At 44.8% G+C, this 25,691-nt stretch overlaps 1 protein-coding gene across 4 annotated transcripts in view; it reads right to left on the reverse strand.

Annotated features, from left to right (window-relative positions):
* PKIA (cAMP-dependent protein kinase inhibitor alpha) overlaps positions 1 to 24,976 on the reverse strand; it is a 53,015-nt gene extending 28,039 nt beyond the window's left edge. The window contains exons 1-3 of one of the 4 annotated variants that reach the window (XM_033930278.1): positions 24,626 to 24,976; positions 12,290 to 12,475; positions 10,739 to 11,078 (exon numbers count right to left, since the gene is read on the reverse strand). The gene's annotated coding sequence lies outside the window, so the exon portion shown is untranslated. The remainder of the gene's footprint in view (positions 1 to 10,738; positions 11,079 to 12,289; positions 12,476 to 24,625) is intronic. The other 3 variants (XM_033930277.1, XM_033930280.1, XM_033930279.1) reach the window with 3 other exon arrangements.
* Positions 24,977 to 25,691: the final 715 nt, after the last annotated feature.

The raw sequence follows: 25,691 nt of genomic DNA on the forward strand, positions 1-25,691 counted from the left end.
GCGCAGAAGGAGACCCGAAAAAATTTTCTTGTTGCAGAAGCCTAGCCTTCAGAGAATGCTTCTGGAGAAAAACACAGTGGACACAAAATGGGCGACTTCAAAACTTTTCGAAAAGAAATCAAAAACTCTACTTTTCAAAAATTTATCCAGATATCTTAACCCAACCCTTCCCCCTCCTCCTAGATAAATTCTCCCCCAAAACCTCCACTTAAATAATCTCTTCCTCCCCAAAACACCAACCAAGTATTCAGATCCCTGAAATGTAATGTAATCTTATTTGTACTCTAACTGAAAGGTCACTTGGACACACAAAGTCAGAGCAATATTTTAAACAACAGTTAACTATTTCATGACCCTACATTCCCCCCTTTCAGGCTGGCGTACCTAAGGAGCCAAGCCTGACAAAATAAAGTTAGGGGTCAGGAAAGTCGGGGTTCCCAGTGGGTAAGGGACGATACTGGGAGAGGGCAAGGGCCAATACAGCAGTGGAATGGTTGACAGCAGAGTCCATAGTTCAGTGGAGCAGCTTTATGGCTATGGGGACCATACAGGGCAGGCAGCAAAGGAGCAGAGAAGACAGGGCAGCAACCAGCAAGATGATCTTCAGTGCTGAACCAGAGGGCAACCAGGAGCTGAAGGTACCAGAGATCCAGTCTGCAGTAAGGTCACGCCAGGTCTGGTCAGGAACATGAGCCAGTTTGGTGATACGATCCACATCCTTCTCAATCACTTTACTCAAGTTCAAGGCAGCAGTTGGAGAGGTTGAATTTATCACAGGCACAGCAGCTAGTAAATAGTCCAAAGCTAGACGATTCTGATAAATAGCAGTGCACATTTTAGCATTCGCTCTGCCAATGGTACTCAAAGCTCGGGAGGTCTCATTGGTTATCAGTTCAAGTACAGCTTATAGACAAATAATGCAGTTCAGCAAATAGATTGGGGTCCGATAGCCCCAGGTGTCATCCTCGGTCCATGTGGCAGGTCCATAAGCAGCAATGATCCGTTCTGCAGGCCAGTCATCACCCCATTCACCTATTTTAAGGGAATTGGTGGAAGTAGACCGCTTTTGGCGACCTCTGGTGTTGAATACAGGGGCTCCCAGGTGTTCACCATCGGGAAGAAGCTGGGACGAATCATGCAAAGCACACATGTACCAGTCTAGTTAGCAGGCAATCAAGAGTAGGCAAACAGATCACAGAGCCAGTATCAACTATCAGGAGCTGACCATCATTCATAGGAAGTTCCATTAAGCAGTGTCTGAAGGGCTGAAGACAGTGGGAAGCAACAATGGAGGTTCACAAGGCCCATCGTGAAGGTCGTGGACCTGACGTAAAAGTGAGGGTCTGTGAAGTCAGGTTTAACATGTCCAGCTGCATTGCCTCCCATAGCCACTGTTCTCCCATACCAGTCCCTCCTCATACAAAATAATTGCTAACATTAAGAGTCTGACCTATAGTTTCAGCAAACTATATAAACAGATTTCTAGTGATTACAGGATATTAGTATCTACTTTCATAATTTCATAAAACTGGGAAACACCACAGAGTGATGGACAGAAGCACATGAGTGGGATACAATTCGGACATATACATCAGTACCTGAGTCTCACCTTTTACCATCAATATACAATGCCATGCAGTCTCTGGCCTTCTGGATTTGGACATTGGCATTCCAGTTATATGGGTCAGTGATAGTGAAAACCATGGGATTACAGTAGCCTGTAGTACACAAGGGGCCGGAGCTAGGACCTATAGTAAGGGAGGCAGACGGGGTATTCTTTCTCATAAAGGACAGGCTCCACCATTAGTGAAGGTTTCCTCATAGGGGCAGTTCTTAAAGGCATCAGGTTATACAGACCTATATACTTAGCACATTTGGTATAATAACGCTGTCAATCTAGGGAGCCACACAAAACTGAATTAGGGGTAGTACCATGACCTTGAGAAACATCAAATAGCACACATGTATCACAATACAAAGACACCGGGCGAGTGGGGTCTACAATAAGAGTCTAGTTGATAAGTGGACCCTCAACATTATAAATGCAGATTTCCGTCCACTTTTAAACTTCATCACCAGTAGGTTGGAAACAGAAAATACCCTCTGATGTTTAACACTTTCTGTACTTAACTCCTTCATGCAAACAAACATCAGGCAAAGGGGCTGCACTTGTTAAGTACAATAGGAAAGAAATACAGAAGAAAGAAGCATAAGTAAGGGCAACACAAATATCAGATATATATATACTAACATAGGAAACTCATTTTTCTTTCAGGCACAACTTAGAAAACTTCAAACAGTTATACTCAAGACACTTGCTAAAGGCAGTGGTGAACCACAGGCAGTCAATTAAACTCAAACACTTATAAAGAATTATATTCAGAACACCTGATAAGTACAGTGGTAAATATTCAGAACTTTTGAGGTCTTAGAAAGCTTCAGCTGAAGATCCGTGTTGTAGTGGAACCAAGTTTCATGTCCGGACACCTTGACAACTGTAAGAGAAGAAATTAGGACAGTAAAAGGACCTATCCACCTAGGTTTCAGGGAGTCTGACTTCCAAGTTTTAGCCATACTGTATTTCCAGGGAATTACCCATGGACTTGTGTAGCTATCGATAGTGGGGCCCTTTCCAGGACCCATTTGTGGAGCTCTTGAAGGGCTTTAGCTAAAGACTGGACCTGACTCTGGAGGATATCTGATCCCAGAGTAGCAAAGGAACCAGGATCTGGGTTCACAATGGGTGGTGGCCGGCCGGACATGAGCTCAAATGGGGCTTAGATGGGATGCATCTAATCTGAAAAAGAACAGAAGGCAGCAGGACAGGCCAGGACAGATTAGTTTCTTCAATTCATTTTGTGAGAAGGGTCTTAAGAGTTCTGTTCATTCTTTCGACCTGACCAGAGCTCTCAGGATAGTAAGCAGCATATAACTTCCATTCAATTTGGAGAGCCTGAGCAGTTTGTTGGACAACATCAGCAATGAAAGCAGGGCCGTTGTCACTGCCTATAGAAACAGGAAGACCAAAGCACGGAATTATTCAGGAGGTGTTTGGTTACTTCCCTGGCGCGTTCAGTGCAAGTAAGGAAGGCTTTGACCCATCTAGTCAGGGTGTCTGTGAAGACTAGGAAGTGACTGAGAGAACGGGAAATGGGCATGTGGGTAAAATCTACAGACAGAACCTGCATCGGATTTGTTCCAATAGGTTGGTATCCAAGAGGTGGCAGTCATCTGATTGGGAATTTTATTCTAGAACCGACAACACACTGTCGGACCATATTCCGGACTAGCTGATCAAGGTGATTGATAAAGAAATGTCTCTTGAGAGTCAATTTTCATAGCGGGTTCTCCAGAGTGTGCCAGATCATGGCATCTTTTGACAATCGTGAGGGCCAGGTGTTGAGGAATGAATATGAGGGTACCCGCTGTGCTTGCGTTTGAAGTATCAGTGTGTGGGTCTGGATTGGCACTTGAATTGGCGCATTTTGTATCCACCCCTCTTTCAGGACAGACTGGCCCAAAATAATGCATGCCCAAGTCTGTTCCTGAGAAGCGTACTGGGGTGTAAGGGAATCCAGAAAAGGAATGATTGTATACAGAGGAGCCAAAAGAGGGGGCAGAGACTGGCAGCTCGGGCTGTGCGGTTGGCAAGGGCATTACCACGAGAGACAAGGTCCGTCACGCGTCTGTAAGCATGGCAGAGCATAACAGAAACACGTGAGGGTAGTTGTATGTGGATCAGGCGGCCGGAGGCTGTAATGAAACCTCGATATTTCCAGATGGCCCTATGGGAATGCAAGTTAAGGAAAGCATATTTGGAGTCAGTATATATATTGCAAGACTGAGAGGCAGAGTGGCGCAGGGCAGAAGTGAGGGCATAAAGCTCAGCTTCTTGGGCAGAAGGGCCAGAAGGCAGGGGCCTGAGTCAGAAGTTTTTGGAGGCAGCGAAAAGACGCTCCTGAAGTTGGGTCCAGACAAAAGGGGCTGAGTCAGCGCCTTTGGTGGAATCATACAGAGGATGAGCAATAGTAGAGAAATCAGGGATCCAGATGGGACAGTATCCTGCAATACTGAGAAAGGTGCTCAGAGCCTTGCAGTTATCAGGGACAGGGAGACTACAGACAGCCTAGACCTCGGTGTAGGAAGGGACCTGGTACCCTTGGAGATTTGAAAGCCAAGGTAGGTGACACGAGGAAGGCATACTTGAAATCAATGTAAATATGGCCACAGGAAAATTTAAAAGGCAGACCCACTATCTGAAAGACTCAGATAAATAATAATAATAACAGTTTATATACCGCAATACCGTGAAGAGCTATGTGGTTTACAAAAGATTAGAGAAGGTACAAAATAATTGAACTTAAGATGTGTACTAACACATAAGAATTGTTCTCAAGCCCTATTCTATATCAGGTTCCTACCCCAAAGAGCTGACTTATAAAATTAAGCTAAATGCAGTTCTGGATCCACCCACTAAGCAGGGTAGTCTGACACAAGCGCTCTCTAAAGCAGCAGTCCCTTCACTATCAGCTGACTGGCAAAAATATTTACTTCAATACAAAAGCATTCCTAAAAATTACATTGTTATACCTAAACTTACATTTTTTATATACAGAAATACAAAACAAAGATTGGAATATACAGTAAAACTTTGGATTGCAAATAACTTGGTTTGCAAGTGTTCTATAAGACAAGCAATGATTAAATTTTAACTTGCTATACCAGCAACGTCTTGCAATACACGTACATACAGTATAGAAGCATCACATTTTCACAACTGAGCCAATGGTTCCTCTCTATATGACGCTGCAGGAATGCAGTGACTGTTCCAAACGAGCAAGGGCTTACAATACAAGTATGTATATTTTTGTACACGAGTGCCCTGGACTAAATTATGCTCCCAAACCAAGGTTTTACTGTACTCACAAGTTTAAACATTGTTCATTTTTATTTTTTTTTTTTTTGTTTTTACAATCAACATGGGTCTCAGTAGAGACTTACTCCCCCTTCCTAAAGAATTTCACAAAGGAGAGAGAGAAGTGCTTAAAGATCAAAGAGATCAAATTACAGATGTAGTCCTTTTCAGAATTTTTAAATTTAGACAAATAACTACTAAATTTGGACAAAGAACTTCTTTTTAGCATGGAATATAAGTTCCAGAAATCATATTTTTCGTTTATATGCATTTCTGAATATATATATAAACATTTTATAACATAGCCAAAAACTTCAAATGCAAAACCACTTATCTGTTTCAGGAGAAACCGCATTGGAAGTGCTACACATTTCATGGCCCTTATCAGCACAAAAGGAAAAGTACTCTCCTCTCATGCTGTGAACAACTGACAGTTTAAACTTCACTAATACATTTGGACAGACAGAACTCATAAAAAAACCCGGGATACTGCAGGACTTGGGAATCAGATGAAGGGAAGAATTTGGCAAGGTCTGAAGCAAGGGCAGTGCTGAATAGAGTGGGGCTAATTTTAAAGCCCTGGGGTAGACGGGTCCAGGTTACTTAGGAGGTTTGTCCAGTGGAAGGGTTTTCCCATTGGAATGCAAAAATTGGCAGACTGGAAGAGAAACCAACAGCAAACGAATGCATAAAAACTTGATGGGTTATGTCCTCTTCCAGGGAGCCAGAGGGGGTCAGCCCACACCAAATATCGGCCATTCTAACTGGCACAGACAAATAAGGGTTGATTTGTTAAGTATAATCAAAGACAAATTCCTTTTTTAAAATTAGCTAACATATCAAGAGATCCCCACAGGTAGACAAACATCCCCCCATTGTGCAATGGAGGACAAAAACACTTCCCTGAATTCCTGGCCCCGCCCATCTCTGGACTAGGGAAACGCAGTACTAACAGGTCCACACTCGCTTCGTCCTCAAGGACGTCTCAGACACTCTCAAACACACAAAACACAACAGATTTCAGTTCAGTTACTCAACCAGAAAATAACAGTTCCTAGAATCCCTTTCCCACAACTTTTCAGCGACAGATCACGTGGCTTACTAGGCAGGAGACGAGAGACAGGATAGGGATGATCAATCCCCACTTACCAGATAGTGGCCACTCCAGGTACAGATACAGATACAGATTCTTGTACTTTAAACTGAGACTAGATAAGTCAGTTGAAGCGGTCCAACGTCCTGAGGTCTGCCAACCCCCCAAAAGGAAGGCAGCCGGCTAAGCAGACATATCAGCCGTAGGACCAGAAACAAGTGACCAATCGAGTAACCAGTGGTCAAGAGACCTTCAAGTCCCTGTTCGGGCGCCAAATGAAAGGTCACTTGGACACACAAAGTCAGAGGCGTGAAGAAGTACAAGTTTTATTCACAGCATGCATGCTGGACCCCTGAGCTCCAAGCTGGCTCAGAAGTGCCGAAACCAGGAAGTTACAGAGATATTTATTCATTTTTCTGGCTATACAACTGAATTCTAGAAAAAGCTTTTCACGTGTTACTTTTCTTAACACTCATTGGTTCTAAGCTCACACTAGCAGGTCACTAGCAGGACACCTATCTAACTCTTGCAATAAATGTACAGAAGGGCAGGGTACATCATGGCTCAAACTCTTATCTATTCAGCTTACAATGTGGTAAGGTAGGGACATACATTTTAGGCAGATGCAGTCAATAGATTATACACTGTTTTCAGCTATGTAGGCCAGAGCAATATTTTAAACAACAGTTAACTATTTCATGACCCTACATAACTGTAATCTATTTGTTATATCACACAGTAACGTACAGTCAATTTAATATCCAATTTGCAAGTTCTTCCGGAATTAATCCAGCTAACTCTCCTCCCTTGTAACCAAAAAAAAAAAAAAAAACAACCAATACTGTTGTAACTTCACTGGAAATGTCCAGTTAGCTCTTTTGTAATCCGCCTTGAACTGCAAGGTATAGGCAGGATAGAAGTCCCTAATGTAATGTAATATAAATCTACCCAATGCTCAGAACCAAGACACTGAAGGTACCAAACTGTGCAGGTCAGTGATGGAGATGGACCTGTTGCAGCTGGAAGCTTAGACATCAATGGAAAAATGGCTGCAGCGAGGATGAAGCATCAATTGTATCAGATGTTGAGTAAACCAGAGTTCAAAAAATGGTCGATGCAGCTGTGCTGCGAAGAGGCTGAAAGGGGCCTGAAGCTAAAAAAGATTAAAGAATCTGAAAGGAAACTACTTAGGAAATAAAATAATGAGGAAATTAAAAACTGAAAATAACGGGAAGGCAGGAAAAAAGGGGTTAGAGAATGAGCATTTGGAGTTGCTCCAAAACACAACTTCTAGCTCCATGGAAAACTACGAACTGATGGTCCCGCGAGTTGACATTGGACGGGAAGGCCCTTGCACATGAACGGTACGGTCTCGAGACTTCTAAAGAAATTAAAGTGACGATACACTTTTATACTGTCAGTACTGGGGTTCTGTGGATGTCGTCACCTATCTGTGAGAATATGCTGCCTGCTTGTCCTGGGATAAAAGATATTATCAAGGTAAGAACCTAATCTCATTTTCCAGTGCAATAGAGGTGGTATGCTGAACCTAGGGACGTACCAAAATCCCGGGTGGGAGAGATAAGCCTGCCTTCAAAGAAGGAGTCCTCCTGAGCTGCCATATTCACTCTGTAAAATTTGGTGAAATTGTGAAGGGCCGACCAAGTTGCCACCCGACAAATCTCATCCGGAATCATCCTAGCTTCAGCCCAAGAAGAGGCGACTCCTCTCATCGAATGCACTTGAAGAGCGAATGGAGGTTCTTTTCCACAGACAACGTAGGAGGATGTAATAGCTGGCCTGATCCATCTTGAAATGGTGGCTTTGGAAGCCATCCTCCCATTCTTGGCTGGATTTGTCAAAACAAAGAGGCGGTCCATAAGATGAAAATCATTTGTAACCTCTAGGTAACCTAAGAGAGCCCTCCAGATATCTAGCACCTTAAAGACTTTGTCCTTCTTAGAACAGGACTGAAAAACCAGAAGTCGAACTTCCTGGTTGATGTGGAATACCGAAACCAACTTTGGCAAGAAAGAAGGGACGGTCCGCAAGGAAATGCCTGTCTTTGTGTTACGCAGGTAAGGGTCCCTACAAGTCAATCCCAGGCCAACGGAGACTGCTATGCCAGGAGAGCTGAGATTTGGCAATAAAATTTCAGCCTGCGTGTCTCTCGAAAAAACACTCAGCTTCTCTCTATGTCAAATCGGACACCCTGGTACTACAGGGATTGAACAGGCCTTCTTCAGATTAACAAACCAGCCCAGACCTTGAAGGATCATCAGAACAGTCTGAACCACTCATGCCACTTCCTCTCACAAGGGGGCTCTGATGAACCAATTGTCCAAGAAAGAGTGGACAAGCTAACCCAGTTTGCAGAGATGGGCCACCACTACAACCATCACCTTGGTGAAGGTTCAGAGAGGACTGTAGCTAGCCCGAAAGGGAGAGCCTTGAACTGGAAATGCTGTTCCAGGATATGAAAACCTAGGGAGCACCTGTGATCCGGAAATACTAGAATGTGGAGGTATGTCTCCATCAAGTCAAGAGCTGCCAGGAACACCCCTGGCTGCACCGCTGCAATGGCTGACTGAGGATCAACTTCCAATCGTCTGAGCCTTTCTTGGACATGACAAGTTTATAGAGTATCTGCCGGAGCCTGAGTCTCCATCTGGTACCCATTTGATTGCCTGAATGTCTAGCAACCTCTGCAGGGGTGCCTGGACCTAGGCAACCCTCTCCGGCCTGCCCGTCAGTGAGTCCACAAACTAGGTAGAGAGGGGATGGGTGAACGCCAGCTTGTAGCCATCACTGATAACTTCCAGAACCCATTTGTCAGTCGTTATAGCTTCCCATGCATCCAGGAAGCCCTGTAGCCTGCCTCCAATTTTGCACGGAGAGACTGAAGACCTGGTGTCATTGTGACTTCTTGGGCTGCCCACCTGGATGGGAGGATGGAGCCCTGGAACTTTCTATTCCTAGAGAATCTCTGCCTTGAGCTCTGTAAGGATCTTTGGGAAGAGGATCCAGAGGAGAAAAGGCACGGATGGTCCGAGTCTCAAAAGGACCCATGGGCCTGTCATTTAGAAGTCCTGGACGCTAGCCATGAGGTCATCTAACCCCTGGCCAAACAGCATATTGCCCCTGAAAGGAAGACTGCTGAGAGTGGCTTTGGACATGGAATCTCCAGCCCAATGTCTGATCCACAAAATTCTCTGTGCAGACACAGAATAAGCTCACTACCCTCAGCAGATCATACGGAGCATCGCCACATAGTCCACCCCACCAGCAACAGTTGTGAAGGAAGTTCTGAAGGTGTTCTTCTCAGCCTATGAAATTTAGAATGGCATGCATGAGCCACAAAGTAGGCTGCCACAGCAGCCTTCACTGCTAGTCAAGGTCTCAAACTGCCTTTTCAGCAACATGTCGTCTGTGGTCCTGCTGATCCTTGAGTATGCCTCCCTCACTAGGTTACCTGAGCCACCAAGAGAGTCCACTTCAGGCACCTCAAATGTCTGCTAAACTCCTGGACCATAGGGTATAATTCAGGGACCCCTCAGGGTTCTCCCAGTGCTCAGAAATAAGGATCTTCAGGTCAGGATGCTACGGGAAGGCAGTAGAGAACATTGGATGGTAGACTGAGAAGGATCAATTTTGAGTTCTTTCACAAACTCAATGAGAAGATCCATCAGAGTAGCAGACTGAACAGCCTGCAAACTAAAGGGAGTTCACCCTGGTCCACAGCAGCACTCGGACCCAGATCTACTTTACCTAGTGTCACATCATTCTGCGAAAGAGGACAAGCGTCCAGATCATTATCTTCAGTGACCCTGTCCAACCAACTGCTAGAGTCCAGGGGAGACGCAGGTCTCCTTAAAGCAGGGGTATCAAAGTCCCTCTTCGAGAGCCACAATCCAGTCGGGTTTTCAGGATTTCCCCAATGAATATGCATGAGATCTATTTGCATGCACTGCTTTCATTGGATGCTAATAGATATCATGCATATTCATTGGGGAAATCCTGAAAACCCGACTGAATTGCGGCCCTCGAGGAGGGACTTTGACACCCCTGTCTTAGAGACACAGATCTCCTTAGAAACACAGATGAAGAATTACAGGGAGGCTGCACAGATGGTCGCTCTCAGCTGACCCAGAAGACACACCAGCATCGTTGACATAGGCTTGCCAGAGCAAGTTCACAAAGTCAGGCGTAAAGGGCATAGAGGACCGAGAACCCCCTTTAAGAGGAGGATTAGAGCGCTTTCTTTGTGCTTTGGGGCCTTCAGCGCCCTTACTAGTGAATTTTGGGACTCTGAAAAGGCAATATCATTCCCCAACCATCCTAACAGTCATTTGGCAGCATTAATAATATGGTAAGAGGCTGAACCCAAGGTCCCTATCTCACCAGCCTGCACAGCAGAGCATTTGATGCAAAAGCGCTCTTCCAATGTCCATCCGGAACAAACTTCACATGAATTCATGTTATTGGAGCCTGAGGACTCCTTCCCTGGTGGTTAGAATAAAAAATGAGGTTTCTGAAGAAGTTTGAGAACTTAAAATTCAAACTGGGAAAAATCCATGATGGCCACCATCAGAATTTCCTACCAAAAAACCAAAGCAATTTTAGGATTTTTGGAATGGCTGAACAAAGCTACAAGTTATCACAACAAAAACAGCTAATTCAGACCTCCTCCCCCCCCCAACTGCCCTGAGGCCTGTGACAGCCCTACTCACAGATCAGACGTTGGGAAGATGTGCTGCAGCCTGCCACAGCTCCTCTCAGGGTAAATGGAATTAGGAGAGAACTTCTGTCACCAGAAAAGCTGCCTCTTCTGACTCTTCAGCAAACAGTCCGGCCACAGCCAGACTCAGCCTCAACTCCCAGGACCAGAATCCAAATGCCGCAAAGAAGGAAGAGGAAAGTGCAGCCTCTATGCGCGCCGAAGAAATGCAATTGGTGCCCAAACAGCCTGCGCTAGTACTCATGATCAAGTCAAGGAGTGAGCAAACAGAAGGGGAAACCCCCGAGCTCCACAGTTCAAGCTGGCTCGCTGAGCTGCAGACCAGGCAGTCACTGGAGGTGAACAAGAAAACAAATATGAAAACCACAAAAAATACTTGAACAACAAAAAAGAAGGGAGAGAGTAGATTAAAGTTGCTCCTGTAGGCTGGCCTGCAAAAGAAATAACTAATTGGGGGCAGCAGAGAGCAGGGAGAAGGAGGAGGTACTGAAAACAGTGATCAGTATCTCCTGCAATGGACTCATAGGAGTGGGAGCAAGATCCTTGGTTCAGCATACCATCCTTATTGAACTGGAAACAGCCATTCTGTCCAGGCGCTGCAGCCCAACAAAACCTGTCAGAGGAATGAATTATTTTGGATTAGTACAGCCCTTGGTACTAAGATCCTGTGCAGAGGGGATGGGACATCTATATTTTTTTTCCATGTGGTTTACACAATCAAAGCAGTTTACATATTTTAGACAGGTACTTATTTTGTGTTAAGTGACTTGACCGAGTAACAAGGAGCTGCATTAGGAATCACTCACAATCTTAGGGTGCTGAGGCAGCTGTCTAACCACTAGGCCAGACTGGATGAACAGTACAGGTCTTTATCTGCCATCAACTATGCTACTATGTAACAGATATACACACTTGCGCACACAAAGATTGGAAAGAATTTCATGAATCATGTTTCACATGCTTTCCCACTCGTTTTGATTTTTATTTTCATATTATAAACCATTTTATTTGTATGTTCTTGAGAGGTGTTATAGCAAATCTATAAAACTAAATCTATACCCAGCTCTTTTCAGATAGGTTTATGTGTATTTTTTCTGTGCCTTCTTTTGTTTTCAAACTTTAAAGAAAAATTAGAGTTAATTTCAGTCCATTCAAGTCCACTCTGTGTCAACACTGTCTGCTCTATTAAGACTAGTATGCTATACTGTACATTTGTTGTGTAGGTATGGCCTTGGGCTTAAAAACTGCTGTATCCTGTTTCCTTTCTTTACTCTGCTCTCATAATTGCTTCTCTTGTTAATCTTCATGTTACAGATCAGCCATAGCCATGCATGTCTCCAGGTTGTTTTGTTTTGTTTTTTAAGAAAGATTTGCTTTTTCTAATCTCCCTGAACATTTTATTTTGGTGGAGTTGAGAGAACTTTCATTTTCTTCTTGTTCCTTTGGCATACAGCAAAATCCAAACTTTGACTAATGTGGTACCATGAGACTTCATTTCCACCTACTTTATGATATTTCTCCTATATTATACTCCACAACTCACCTAACCTAGTTGTTATTGTGACAGTCCTTGGCATGCATAAGATTTTTGTCTCCTTCTGGAATCCTGTAACAGCGTCCCAAAGTGTTATTACTGCACCATAACTAGTACTCCTTTTTCCAGGGACTGCAAACGCTGCCTCTACATCATCCCCAATCCATGGATGATTTGGTGAGGGAAATACCTGACCTAAGAAATAAACACAGATTCACTAAGTCACCAGGTTAACCCAACTAAACCTATTTCAATTCCTCATTCATATACTGCCATTCGAACAATACATATACATTCTATCTACCATTCTAAATTGGACTTCTCTTTTTCTCACATAGCCTGAACCTTTTTATTCTTTAAAACCCAACAGATGCTGGAAAGTAATCTAATATAATAAAACCCTAAGCCGCGCATGCGCACTTTTACCTGCGTGCTCCCATTTTCCGTGAGCTGTAGGGCCCCAGCAGGCAACAGTGCGCATGCGTGCTTAGGATTCTGTTTCCCTGTAAGAACACTCGAGCACCAGAAGGTGATGTTTTCAGGTGATGTTTTCTATAAATAAATTGTTTAGGAACATCTTTTATAAAGTTCTTTGGGGAAGGGAAAAAATGCTGCTGCACAAGGAAATGGAGGGAGAGAGAATGCTGCGGCTGCTGCACAGGGAAGTAGGGAAGGAGATAGAATGAAAGACACGGGGGCAAGGAGAGAGACAGAAAGACAGACAGACAAAGGGGGCCAGGGAGTGAGACAGACAGAAAGACAGCGGGAGGGAGAGAGACAGAAAGATAAAGATAGGGGTAGGGAGAGAGACAGAAAGAAAAACAGACATATATTCTAGCACCCGTTAGCGGCCCGGGAACAGAAGCGCTGACCAAAAAGACTCCTCTGCCGGCTCCCCACTCACTCTGTAAGTTTTTTTTGCGGTCTGACCCTCCCATCCCTTCCCTTAGTCCTTTGCCGCCCCCCTTCCCTTCCCGCGGTCCCGACTACAAATCTGCTGACTCCAGCAGCGTCTGCTGCACTCTACACTCGCTGCTTCGGGGCCTTCTACTGCCCTGATTTGCTCTGCCGCATCTCTGATGATGTCATCAGGGACGTTCGAGAGTAAATCAGGGCAGTAGAAGGCCCCGCTGCTGGAATCGGCAGGTTTGTCGGGACTGTGGGAAGGGAAGGGGGGACAGTAAGGGACTAAGGGAGCCAGCCAGACCGCGGGAAGGGAAAGGGAGGGTAGGGGAAAAACTGCTGCTGCACAGGGAAGTGGTGTGGGGGAGGGAATGCTGCTGCTGTGGCTGCTGCACAGGGAAGTGGGGGGGGGGGGGAAATCGAAATGCTGCTGCTGCACAGGGAATTAGAGTGGGGAAAATGCTGCTGCACAGGGAAATGGAGGGGGAGGGAATGCTGCAGTGGCTGCTGCACAGGAAGTGGGGGGAGAGAAATGCTGCTGCATAGGAGGCAGGGGGAGATAGACAGATAGATAGAAAGACAGTGGGAGGGAGACAGAAAGAAAAGAAGAAAGACACAGGGGCAGGGAGAGACACAGAAAGACGGACAGACAAAGGGGGCCAGGGAGAGAGAAAGACAGAAAAAAAGATAGTGGGACGGAGAGAGAGACAGAAATAAAGACAGACAGACATATATTCTAGCACCCGTTAATGTAACGGGCTAAAATACTAGTAATATATAAAGATTTGAAAATCTCTCTATGGAGAAAAAATAATTCTTCTAAAATCTAGCAGAAGGGAGGGCACAAATTTGGCATTGAGTAAAAACAGTGAAAAGACACATTCAACTAAAAAATGGGCTACATTAGAAAATGGCTTCAGAGAAAACAGCTCCCTAATAACATGGGCCAGTATATTTATTTATTAATTAATTTATTCATTTTTATAGCCCATCCTCCCCAGGAGCAAAGAACAGGTTACAAGGATGCATACACAAATTTCCACTACACACGCTACAAGTTAATAACATGCTACAGAAAATTACAATCCCAATGAAAGAAAAGAAAAAAATGGAATGGGAAGTAAAGCAAATGTAATAAAAATTACATGAAAGCTAAAAGAAAAAAAAGAAAAAAAGTTCAATTCAAACAGTTCAACGTAGACGATCCCTCGTTGACATAAACCACCAGTGCAGAAGGAGGAGTCAAGCCGATTTTGAAGTCCGCCGTCAAAATCGCTGCCGGAGGATGGACAGCCGCAGGCCCAATGGACAACAGGGCCGATTCGTCGGGATCTCTGGCTGTGTGATGTCTCAAGGCCACACAAATATCCTTTCCCATCAAGATTGATCCTCCGGAATGCCTTATAGCTTCACCAGCGATCTCCCGATATCAGGACAGATGAGCGGAGATCTCCTGCTGCTGCACCAATCTCTCGCTACCCTCATCTTTCCCACTGAATATGGCCGCAGCATTTCGACCAGGCACAGGCAGACAGGCGAAATGGCCTAAGGGAGAAAGAAGGCCTGAAGCAGATTTTGCCCCAATATGAAGGGAATGGCCCGAAGCGAAGCAGCACATCCAAAGAGCAGCTAACAGCGGCCAACGTTAACAGCCAGGAACGGGTGTTTCAGTTAGGAACATAAAATGATTACCATATTTTTCGTTCTATTAGACGCATCTGACCATAAGACAAACTCTCCTGTAGAGCAGGAAAGCCCAAGGAAAAAAAATTCTGCCAACCACCCTGCCCTGTACCTCATCTGATGATCTAGTGTAGGTCGAGAAAGTGTACAAGGCAGGTCTAGTGGTAGGCAGCCCACCCTCCCCGGGCAGGTCTAGTGGTAAGCAGTGTCCCCAGTACCTTTTTTTAAATCCCGATGGTCCAGTGCACTTTCCACGCTCCTGCCTCACTGGATAGCTGCCTCCTGATCTCTACGGCAGCAGCAGAGTGGCGCACAAGGCAGGCGCGAGCTTTTCACTCGCCTGCCTGGTACAACACCGCTCCCTGAATGGCTGCCGTCAGTTCTCGTGAGTCCCAGCAGCCATTCAAGGCACAGCGCAGTACCAGGCAGGCACACAAAAAGCTTGCATTGTGCGTCGCTTTGCCGCTGCCGGAAGAGATCAGTAGGCAGTCATCCAGCAAGGTAGGAGTGCAGAAAGCGTACTGGACCACCGGGATTTAATAAAAAGGTACTGGGGGGAGGTTATATTCGCTCCATAAGACGCACCCTTATTTCCACCTACTTTTTTTGGGGGAAAAAGTGCATCTTATGGAGTGAAAAATACGGTAAATAAGATTAATGAATCGGAATGAATTAAAATAATAAGAAAAAATAATCTAGAATGTTAAAAATAAAATACTGTATAAGGATACAAAAATAACAGAAAATAAAACAAATAAAACAACAAAAACAGAAAAAAAGACGGTAGACAGCACAACTCACAGTCTAGCTTGCCACCAGCTTCTGCAGCATAGAAATTTTCAGTGAAATATATTAGTTAATTATTTCTTTCGAACTCTCTCCTCTCTTCTCTACTCTCCCAGTCATAATCACATACAAAGTAGATACACTACTTATCCTCTGAAATCTATTTTGAATGAACATCTAATCTGATACATAATTGTGCTTACCATATACAGTATACTCAAATATAAACCAATCCGAATATAAACTGAGGTTACCTTTTCCACCCAAAAATGAGGAAAGAAAGGTTGACTCGAATATAAACCATGGGGGGGGGGGGGTTTGTTATATTCCAGTGCCCTGCCAAGCTCTGCAAAAGCCACCCTGTTTCATCTTATAATTTGTCTTGATTAGAATTAAAGTCTCAAAGACATACCTCATTTGCATGCGTGGATACACTATGTTACACAAAGCCATCTTTAGCACCCTATTATGTAACACACAAATGAGCCTCCTCCCTCCCTGCCTGGCTCTACACCCTATCCCATCTCCCTCCCTGCTCTGTCTGTTTTTACATCCAGCCCCCTCCCTTACTCTCTCTCTCCCCTGCCAGTCTCTGCACCCAGCCGCTCTTCCTCCCTGCAAGGTTCTGCACCCTGTTTCCCCCTCCCGAGGCCTTGCAGGCCTCCACCGGGCCAGCTGTAAGACCTGGTGGGACAGCGGTGGGCCAGGACAGGAGGAATCCCTTCCACCTCCCGTCCCAGCCGACTCACAATTTTCATCTCCCTCCTGCCTACCCGATTGTAAAAACAGTACTCTTTAAAATCCCTGGTGGTCCAGTGGTGATCCGGGACAGGAGCGATCTTCCTATATTCCTGCCCTTGCAGAGTTGGTCTCTGAATGGCTGCCGCATATAAGGGGGGAGGCGCTGCCCCGAAGATAAACCGAGACCCCCATTTTTGTGCCTTTTTCTGGCCTAAAAATCTCAGTTTATATTCGAGTATACACAGTAAGTTAATTTTATTGTTCTCTCCAAATCATTCAAGTACTTCCCTCCCCTTCAAAAGAAAGGCACACACAGAAAGATAACATAGCTAGACACACAAATACACACACACCCATAGGGTTTAGAAATAAGTCCATGAATCCACCTACCTTCTACACCTGTTATTTGAAATAAATTCTTTACCCAGCGCTAGCCAACACCCTGGGCAGAGAAGGGGGCATCCCCACTACAGAAAGGCAGGGATGTTGATGTTATAAATGGGCAGTCACAGGCCTCAGTGCACAAAAGGTTTCCTTGCAAGAACCATATATACTCGAATATAAACTGAGATTTTTGGGCCAAAAAATTGGCCCCAAAATATGTGTCTTGGTTTATATTTGAGCCACTACCTGACCGATGACGCAGCTGTCCCTCATTCAACTCATGATGACCACCAGGGATATAATCTTCAATAGAACGATCCCCACCCCCACCCTCCAGGATCTCGAAGCTGCTATCCTCTATGCATACAAACTCCACTGCCATCGCCACCCTCCTCCCTGCACGCCCCACTCCCTGACATCATACTTACCATTAGTACTGGAAACCTGCTGCCGTCGTCAATGCTGTATTCTGATCCGGTGCGGAGCTTTAAGCATCTGCGCAAACTCAAAGGCTGCCAGTTCCTGCTCTCTCCTAGATTTGCAGAGAAGGTGGGAGTAGGCAGTCCTTGAGCATGCACAGATGCTCAAGGCCCCACACCGGATCAGAATACAGCATTGATGGCGGCAGCAGTAGAAGCATTGGGGCTGCTGCATCAGGGGTCCTCTGAGAGCGAAAACTTTGGTTTTAAAAAGCATCGCAAAGGTGAGAAGAAGGGAGGGAGATAGCCCGACAAGGGGCTTTAGGCTTATTGTATGGAGAAAGGGGGGGCAACAGACGCTGAATGGAACACAGGGGAGAGGGAAACAGATGTTGAATGAAAGTGAAGAGAGGGATGAGCAGTCGCTGGAAGGAAGTGGGGAGGAGAGCGAGAGGAGCAGACCCTGGATGGAAGTGGAGAGGAGAGAGAGCACATACTGGATGGAAGGAGGGAATAAAGAGAAAAGGGCACATGCTAGATTGGGGGAAGAGGATAGAGTTAGTGAGATACTGGCAGGAGTGAGTTAAAGAGGCGGCAAGCTGTAGGTAGACACAATGAAAAGAGGGAAATTGAGGACTGGATAATAATAATAATTTTATTTTTATACTAGTCTTATAGCCCGTTACATTAACGGTGCTAGAATATATGTGTGTGTGTCTGTCTTTATTTCTTTTTTTCTCTCTCTCTCTCTTTAGCCGTTTTCTGTATTTCTGTGTTTCTTTCTTTCTGTCTTTTTTTTTCCTTGGCTGTCCACCACCACCCCTTCACTGCTCCCCTTATCCAGCAGCAGCCCTTCTCCTTTTGTTTTACCTCCCCCCTGTCCATGATCACCTCTTTCCTGCTCCCCCTGTCCAGCAGTAGGCCTCCCTTCCTTTTTGTGCCCCCCCGTCCATCAGCACCTCTTCCCATGTCCATCCCTCTTCCCCCTATCCAGCAGTATGCCTCCCTTCCTTTTTCTGCCCCCCCTGTGCATCAGCACCTCTTCCCCTGTCCATCCCTGCTCCCCCTGTCCAGCAGAACGCCTCCCTTCCTTTTTCTGCCTCCCCCCGTCCATCAGCACCTCTTCCCCTGTCCATCCCTGTCTCCGCCATTAATCTACAGTGTCTTGGCCAGGAGAGGGAAGAAACGCATGCACGTGTACCTGTTGCCAGCTCTGCAGCTTTACCATCCTGCAACCCAGACACAAACACTTCCACCAAGTCCCACACTCCATTCTCTTCTGCAGCCATGAAGGAGAGGGGCGGGGACATGGGGGAGGAGCCACAGCTTGGAGGCGTATGGAAAAGCGCAGCAGCAAAGGCACAGTCCAAAGCCAGCGAGGTCGTATGTTGGGGTGAAGCGCGCTCTGTGCTTGCACCTCTCAATGGAAGTTTTTTGCCAAAGGACAAAGTTTATTTTTTATTTCAAAGCCGCCAGTGTGGCTCCTCTCTCAAGCTGCACCTGCGTCGGAGAAGGCTTCCGATGCAGGCGGGGATTGAGAGAGGAGCCACGGTGGCGGCTTTGAACTAAGAAATAAACTTTGTCCATATCGAGGCTGAGGGAGAGCGGCGCAAGGTGGAGAGTAGGGGGGCCCGATGCCTTGCGCGCTTTCTGCGCTCCTACCGGCTTCTTAGCCTTTTTTGGTGTCTGCCTTCCGCCAACAGCCCTCCTCCGGGCAGCTGCCACTCCGCGCGTCCTGGAGTCCTACGAAGTAAGTGCGCATGCGCACTCTCGCCGGCCACATCCCGACAGATCAGATCTCAGGGAACACGCGGCGCGAGTGCGCATATGCGCTTAGCATTTTATTATTATAGATACCACCAAAGCCATAGTAGTTCAAGGCGGTTCACAATAAGAGGAACTGGACAATTAGCGAAGATAGGTACAAAGAAGGTATTAAAGTACATAACGCGGATACAGGAAAAAGAGAGCAGGAGCCTGCTGCAAACAATCAGCGAGAGTGGGGCACTGGACAGACATCAATTCCAGTAGGCCAAGAGCAGAGAGGAAATGAGAGAACGTGGTAAAAATCAGATGGAGTAAAGTGATAGGGCAAAGGAAGCAATTAGGATACAAATCGGTTGAACAAGTTTGTTTTTACTAGTTTTCTAAAACTTAGATAAGAGGAAGCATGCGTTATTAAGATGCTCAGTTGTTCATTTGGCCTGCTTAGAAAGCAAGTGTTCTGTCTAGGTATCTTTTGTATCAGCAGGCCTTTATTGATGGGTGGGTGAACATATGGACTCTGCGTGTAGGTCTGCTGGGGCAGTCCAAGTTGTAATGTGCAACCAGGTATGTGGGGGGGGGGGGGGCCGAGCCAAGTATAGATTTAAAACAAAGACAGGCAAATTTGAACAAGACTCTTGCCTCCAGGGGCAGCCATTAAGTTTTTGGTAATAGGGGGTTATGTGGTCCCATTTTTTAATGATAAAAATCAGTCGGACGGCTGAGTTTTGGATGATTCGGAGTCTTTGAATAGTTTTCTTGAAAGATCCCAGATAAATGATGTTGCAGTAGTCGAGTAAGTTTAGTATGGAGGCTTGCACCACTAAACGGAATGAGGTTGCATCGAAGTACTTTCTGATGGTTCTTAGTTTCTATAGAGTCGAGAAACCTTTTTTAATCAATTGCTCTGTGTGCGCTTCAAGAATAAGGTGACGGTCCCGAGTAACTCTCAGAATTTTTATGGAGTTGACAATAGGATAGACTTGACTATTCAAGGAAATTGAAGAGTCTTTGAGTTTGTCATTCGGGCTAGCTAGGAGGAATTTGGTTTTTTATGAGTTGAGTTTCAGTTTGAATTGGGCCATACATTGATCGATTTGCTTTAATATGAGTGCCAGGTGGCTCTTTGTTTCAGGGGATAGGTTTGTTAGGGGAAAAACTAAAGTGATGTTGTCTGCATAAATGTAAAATTTGACTTTTAAGCTTTGCAGTAAGTTCCCCAATGGGGCCAAGTAGATGTTAAATAGTGTAGGGGAAAGGGGGGAACCTTGTGGGACTCCACATGAGTTGACCCAGCAATAGGAATGATCATTGTCACTGTAAACTTGGTATGAGCGTTTCCTTAAAAAAACCCTGGAACCATTTTAGGACATTACCTGAAAGGCCAATTGACTCCAGACATTCGAGTAGGATGTCATGATCGACTAGGTCGAAAGCGTTACTTAAGTCGAATTGCAGGACAAGAGCGCTTGTACCCTGACTGAATAATCTGTGGAAGAAATCTAGTAGAGAGGCAATAACTGTTTCCGTGCTAAACCCCGGACGAAAACCTGATTGGTTGTCGTGCAGTATGTTGAATTTATCCAGGTAAGCTACTAAGTTCTGGTTAACCAGGCCTTCCATCAGCTTTATAAAAAATGGGATGCTCGCGATGGGTCTGTAGTTTGTGGTCAGCTTAATGGATTCCTTGGGGTTTTTTATGATCTGAGTGATCAGAATTTGGCCTGAGGTATCGGGAAAAGTGCCTGACAGTAGTAGAGAGGAGAGCCAAGTATGTAATTTGGCTTTAAAGGAGACTGGGGCAACTTTCAGAATGTTTGGTGGGCAACAGTCTAATTTGCTGTAGGAGTCAGCGTATTTTGAATAGAATTTGCAGAATTGAAGCTAGGTGGGGGTGCAAAAATTATTCCAAAACATGTCTACTCTAGGTTCGACTATGAGTTGGGCAACTGGGTAGTTTGAATGATTGGTTGTAGTGGTCTAAAGGATGGACCTCAGGTTGATAATTTTGTTGTTGAAAAACTCAGCCAGCACATCAGCCGATGGTGGAGAGTCTAAGGTAGGGCGGGAAAAGGACTGTATGTCGTAGAGATTGTTGACTACCGGTAGTTTAAAAAGATTTCTGGTGTTGTTGTTTGGCGAACCAATTTTTTGTGTGTAGAAATGAGTGCGTTTTTCTGTAATTAGGTTTTTGTAATCTTTTAATTTTTGTCTCCAGTTTGCTCTCTCCTTACTGTCACCTGATTTCAACCATTGTCTCTCTAGTTTTTGTAATTCCCATTTCATTTTTCCTAGCTCGGTGTCGAACCAACCTTACAGATCTTTGTTTCTCGATTTGATGGAGGCCATTTTGTTTAATATCTGCGTGCTCGTGTTGGTCCAAGAATCTAACGAGAAGGAGTTGGGGGTCGGGGTTAGATGAGATGTCGTAATGTGACCAGAATTCCACAGGGTTTACCAAGCCTCTAGTGGCTATTGTTTTTTTATTCCTTTTTGCCGCCTTGGGTTTGGATGGGTGAAGACTTGTTTGCCAGTTGAACTCGAAGTTACATAATTGGTGGTCTGACCAGAGAAAGTCTGACCAAGTGGAATGATCCCAGAGAAGCTTGGGGTGGACTTTGGAGGAAAAGGTTACTAGATCAAGTTGATGACCTTTTTGATGGGTCTTTACTGGGGGCGGCGTGTAAGAAAGTAAGGCAGAAAATAAATTGAGAAAGAAGATCAGGGAAGAAAAGGGAAGGAAGATCTTGTTGCCCATTCTCTTAATTAAGAACATAAGAGCTGCCATACTTAAGGTGACCAAACGTCCCGTTTTCGGGCCGACCGTCCCGTTGTCTCGAGCCACCGCTTTGGGACACCAAAAATGATTTTAACCAGTCTTACTTGCAAGGAAACTCTCCTGCCAATGCACAAAAAGGTTCTCCATGGCTGCCACTGATTGTTGGTAGCAGCTACCAAGAACCTTATGCTAATGTATTACAAGAAGCTCATTAGTATTCTAATGAGCACTCTGTATAATGCACAGAAGGGAAACATGTTTCCCATAAAAACTTTACCAACAGAGTCTGAGTGGTAGTCTTATTTTTCTATCAGTGCCTGAACACTGATTGGCTCAGGCACTGACAGGAAAGTAAGGCTTCCACAGCCCTCCTGCCAGCAAAGACCTCAACAAACATTTTTAAAAAATCCCTCCCTCCCAACAATCCCCCCATGATGTCGTCGTCTCCCTCCGAGCCCTCCCCTAAGCCCCCCAACTTTTTTCCCAATATTGGAAGGAGGAATGCCTACTCCCTCCTGCCTTAGTCCCTGCTGCCTGGACCCCCCCTTCTAATGAAGATTGGCAAGAGGAATGCCCACTCCCACTTGCATCAGCTGCCACTGCCTGGATCTCCCCTTCCCCATACCTTCTAATAAAGACTGGCAAAAGAGGGATGCCCACTCCTTCATGCTGGCAGGACTGCCTCTTCAAAATGGTGAGCTGTCCCCTTCCCGGTGCATCCTGGGATGAACTGGGAAGGGCATAAGGCCTTGATCGGCTCAGGCACCTATGGCAAGGGTCCTTAGGTACCTGAGCCAATCAAGGCCTTAAGCCCCTCCCTGTGCATCTCAGGATGCTGGTCTTCATTAGAAGGTATGAGGTAGGGAGGCAGCAGCAGCCAAGGCATGAGGGAGTGGGCATCCTTCCTGACTCTTACAAGGGGGGGGTCCTAGTGTCACACGCACATCTGTACCCATTAAAAAAAAAAAGAAAAAACTCTGAGCGGTAGGGGAAGCCCTGAAGCTGGCTCAGTTGATCAGGAAAAGGAGAGTAGCTTGATAGTAAGGAGGAGCTGTGCCTAGCGATTGCTCTTCTGAGCTTGTGACAGACATAGTCTCTCCAGCCTTTCATTGGCAATTCTCCGCACAAATAGCATGCATATAATTTACATGCTATTGTGTTGAGTATCGCATGTAAAAGAAAAATTGCTCCCATCACGGTATTTTTTTACTATGGTGTCGGAACTTTGTGTATCTGGGCCACAGTTTAGAGTAAACACTATGCATAGTGAGAACTATTCATAATGAAGGTGCACTATCGGCACATATTCAAAAAGGAATTGAAAACTTATTTATTTGTACAAGCATTCTTTTAGAGTGAAATGTTCTGAGACTTCTGTACTTAGCTAATTGAAAGGGATGATGATGTGCGGATTGTTTAAGTAGTTTTGTCTTTGTTATGAAGATCATGTGTTATATCTTATATTTGTTTTATTGTAATCCGCTTAGGCGGAATAGAAATTTTAGAAATACACAAATACATATTAAGAACATAAGAATAGCCATACTGGGTTAGACAAATGGTCAATCTAGATCAGTATCCTGATTCCACAGGGGACCAATCCAGGTCACCAGTACCTGACAGAAACCCAAATAGAAGCAAAATTCCCTGCACACTCTTTCTCAAGGGGTGCACAAGTACTGAATCTCAGGCAAAATGCTTACTAATTCCTGAGATGGAGTACATGCATAATGGTTTGTGAATGCATACTAGTTCATGCATGTGCATCCCTTGGGAGAGTGTATATTAAGTGCAAATAGTGCACCTTCTTTAAGGGCATACTCATAACGACATTTGTTTGACAATGAAATAAATGAAAATGAAAAATTGGGGGGCACCCACCCTTACCAGAAAAGAGTGGATGGATGGGTTGCCCTCTCAGTTGCGTCTTTGTCATGCAACACCCCACTCCAACTGACCTGTCCTTAGGGCAGTCTTAGCTTCAACAACGCATGCTCTATCTCCTTTTCATCAATTAAAATGTTAATTACTATTGCATCAATATATTACATGACACAAAAAATTGATTAATTTTGTATTATGTATTTGAGATTTCTAGATGCTAGCCAATTTATGTTTCTTTGTTTCTCCTGAAGCCATATGTTTTTTTTTGGCTGCTTTTATTCACAGGCAGGCAGATGATGTTGCTTGGCAACAAAAGATGGCCTATTAGGGACCATTTTAAGGAACAACTGCCTGTTTGGCTTTGGATATTATTTTTTATGGAACGCTGTCTACCATTTCATTTCAACTAAGCAATTTTATTTTTGACAACGAATATGTTGACATCTACTTACCCCAAGTAGTGTATTGATTCATCTGCATTTCTCCATTTGAAATAGCTTTATTTTTTAAGTGTTCTTTGTGCATTTTTCTATAACTATATGCAAAATTGTGTATTGATATTGGGTTCTACTTTCAAAACCGTTTGGGCAACACAGCAAAACTCTTCTTTAAAACATTACATTCGGGTCTCTCATGGCTTGATTTTCCTAATTTATGTCAAAGACAGCAAATAAAATGTACACCAAATCCAAAACAAAGGGACCTCAGGAATTCCAAAATTCACTACCATTCATTTCTGATCACCTTTTGGAAGAAACCCAGTATAAACACGCAAAAAGCTCTGTATTCCTCTGCAGTTCCAGTTATCCTAGTTAAAAAAAATAATATATTTTTTAAAGCCAAACAGTTTTACCACAAAACACTTTTTAGCACCAACCGCTGCCTCCCCAAAAAGAAACAAAATACGTTTAACATGCATCACAGCTCAAACCGAGGTTTACGCACAGCAAAGCCCAACGGCGCTAATTGCATTTACCCTGCACGGGGAAGTAGTATTATTACCTATCATCTCCCTTCCACACACCTCACTCGCCGCTTTTACTTCTTGCTTCACTTCCCGTTATAAACCTGTCAGAGTACGGTTATCCTCGGCGCTCTACGCCCATCCCTCCGCGCTCTGAGCCTCCAAATCTGGCAGTTCTGGTGACGGTTACAACTGCGCACGCCGTCACTTCGAGATTCGGAAGCCACGCGTTACCAAAGCTGGTAGGCGCCCGCACCGAGTAATGTTTGTTCTCGGTTTGTTTGTTCTCTGCAGACACAAGGTTGTTTGAGAACGCGTTCTCTCGCGCGCAACAGAACCCGATTCCATGACTCCTCCCAAGGAGTCAACGTCAAATGCCGGACGGCGCACGTGCAGACAAGACAAATAGAAAAGACAAATAAACACCATTTTAAGGGCTACTGCCGGCTTTTCCTTGACAGGACAAGGTGTGCAGTAGTTTGTTAGGACAATCCATTGCACAATGTGCAACAAAAGGAGGGGGGGGGGGAGAGAACAAAATAATAAGGGGTTCGTTACTTTGCATGTCAAAAAGCCGATAAGGATATTGTGGACACCTTGGTGGAGTGGTATAGCTAGATATACTGTAAGTTGGTGCAAGTGTCAGCACCTAGCAGGGTTGCCAAATAACTTCACACAACCAAGGGATTCAACAAGAAAAGTAGTATAAAGTTTATTGAGCAAAATGTTGTGAAGAGCACTAGGTAAGCTCTTCAGGGTAGGTACCAATTTGTAAGGCTGGATGGCATTCAGCGATTAGTAAGCTTATAAAGGTAAACAGGATGTTGTATTTGCCATGTAAAGTTCATAGAAACTTACGTTAAATGCTATAAAACACAAACTATATCACACATCTACCCCTAAACCCATATGATCACTGAAACCCAGTGTTTCAACTGACCACATTCAGAGTTTCTATCCTCAGATAAGTTAAAGTCCCCCTTCTCATGTGGTCATCCCTACACGCTAGGACAATGGTCCCCTGTTCACAAATGCCCTCAATCACCCCCCCACCCCCCTTTTACAGGTGTCAGCAAATTCACATTCCACAGGTATCATTTAGGC

The sequence above is a fragment of the Geotrypetes seraphini genome, chromosome 2 (assembly GCF_902459505.1).
Source record: "Geotrypetes seraphini chromosome 2, aGeoSer1.1, whole genome shotgun sequence".
In the NCBI taxonomy this organism is placed as follows: domain Eukaryota; kingdom Metazoa; phylum Chordata; class Amphibia; order Gymnophiona; family Dermophiidae; genus Geotrypetes; species Geotrypetes seraphini.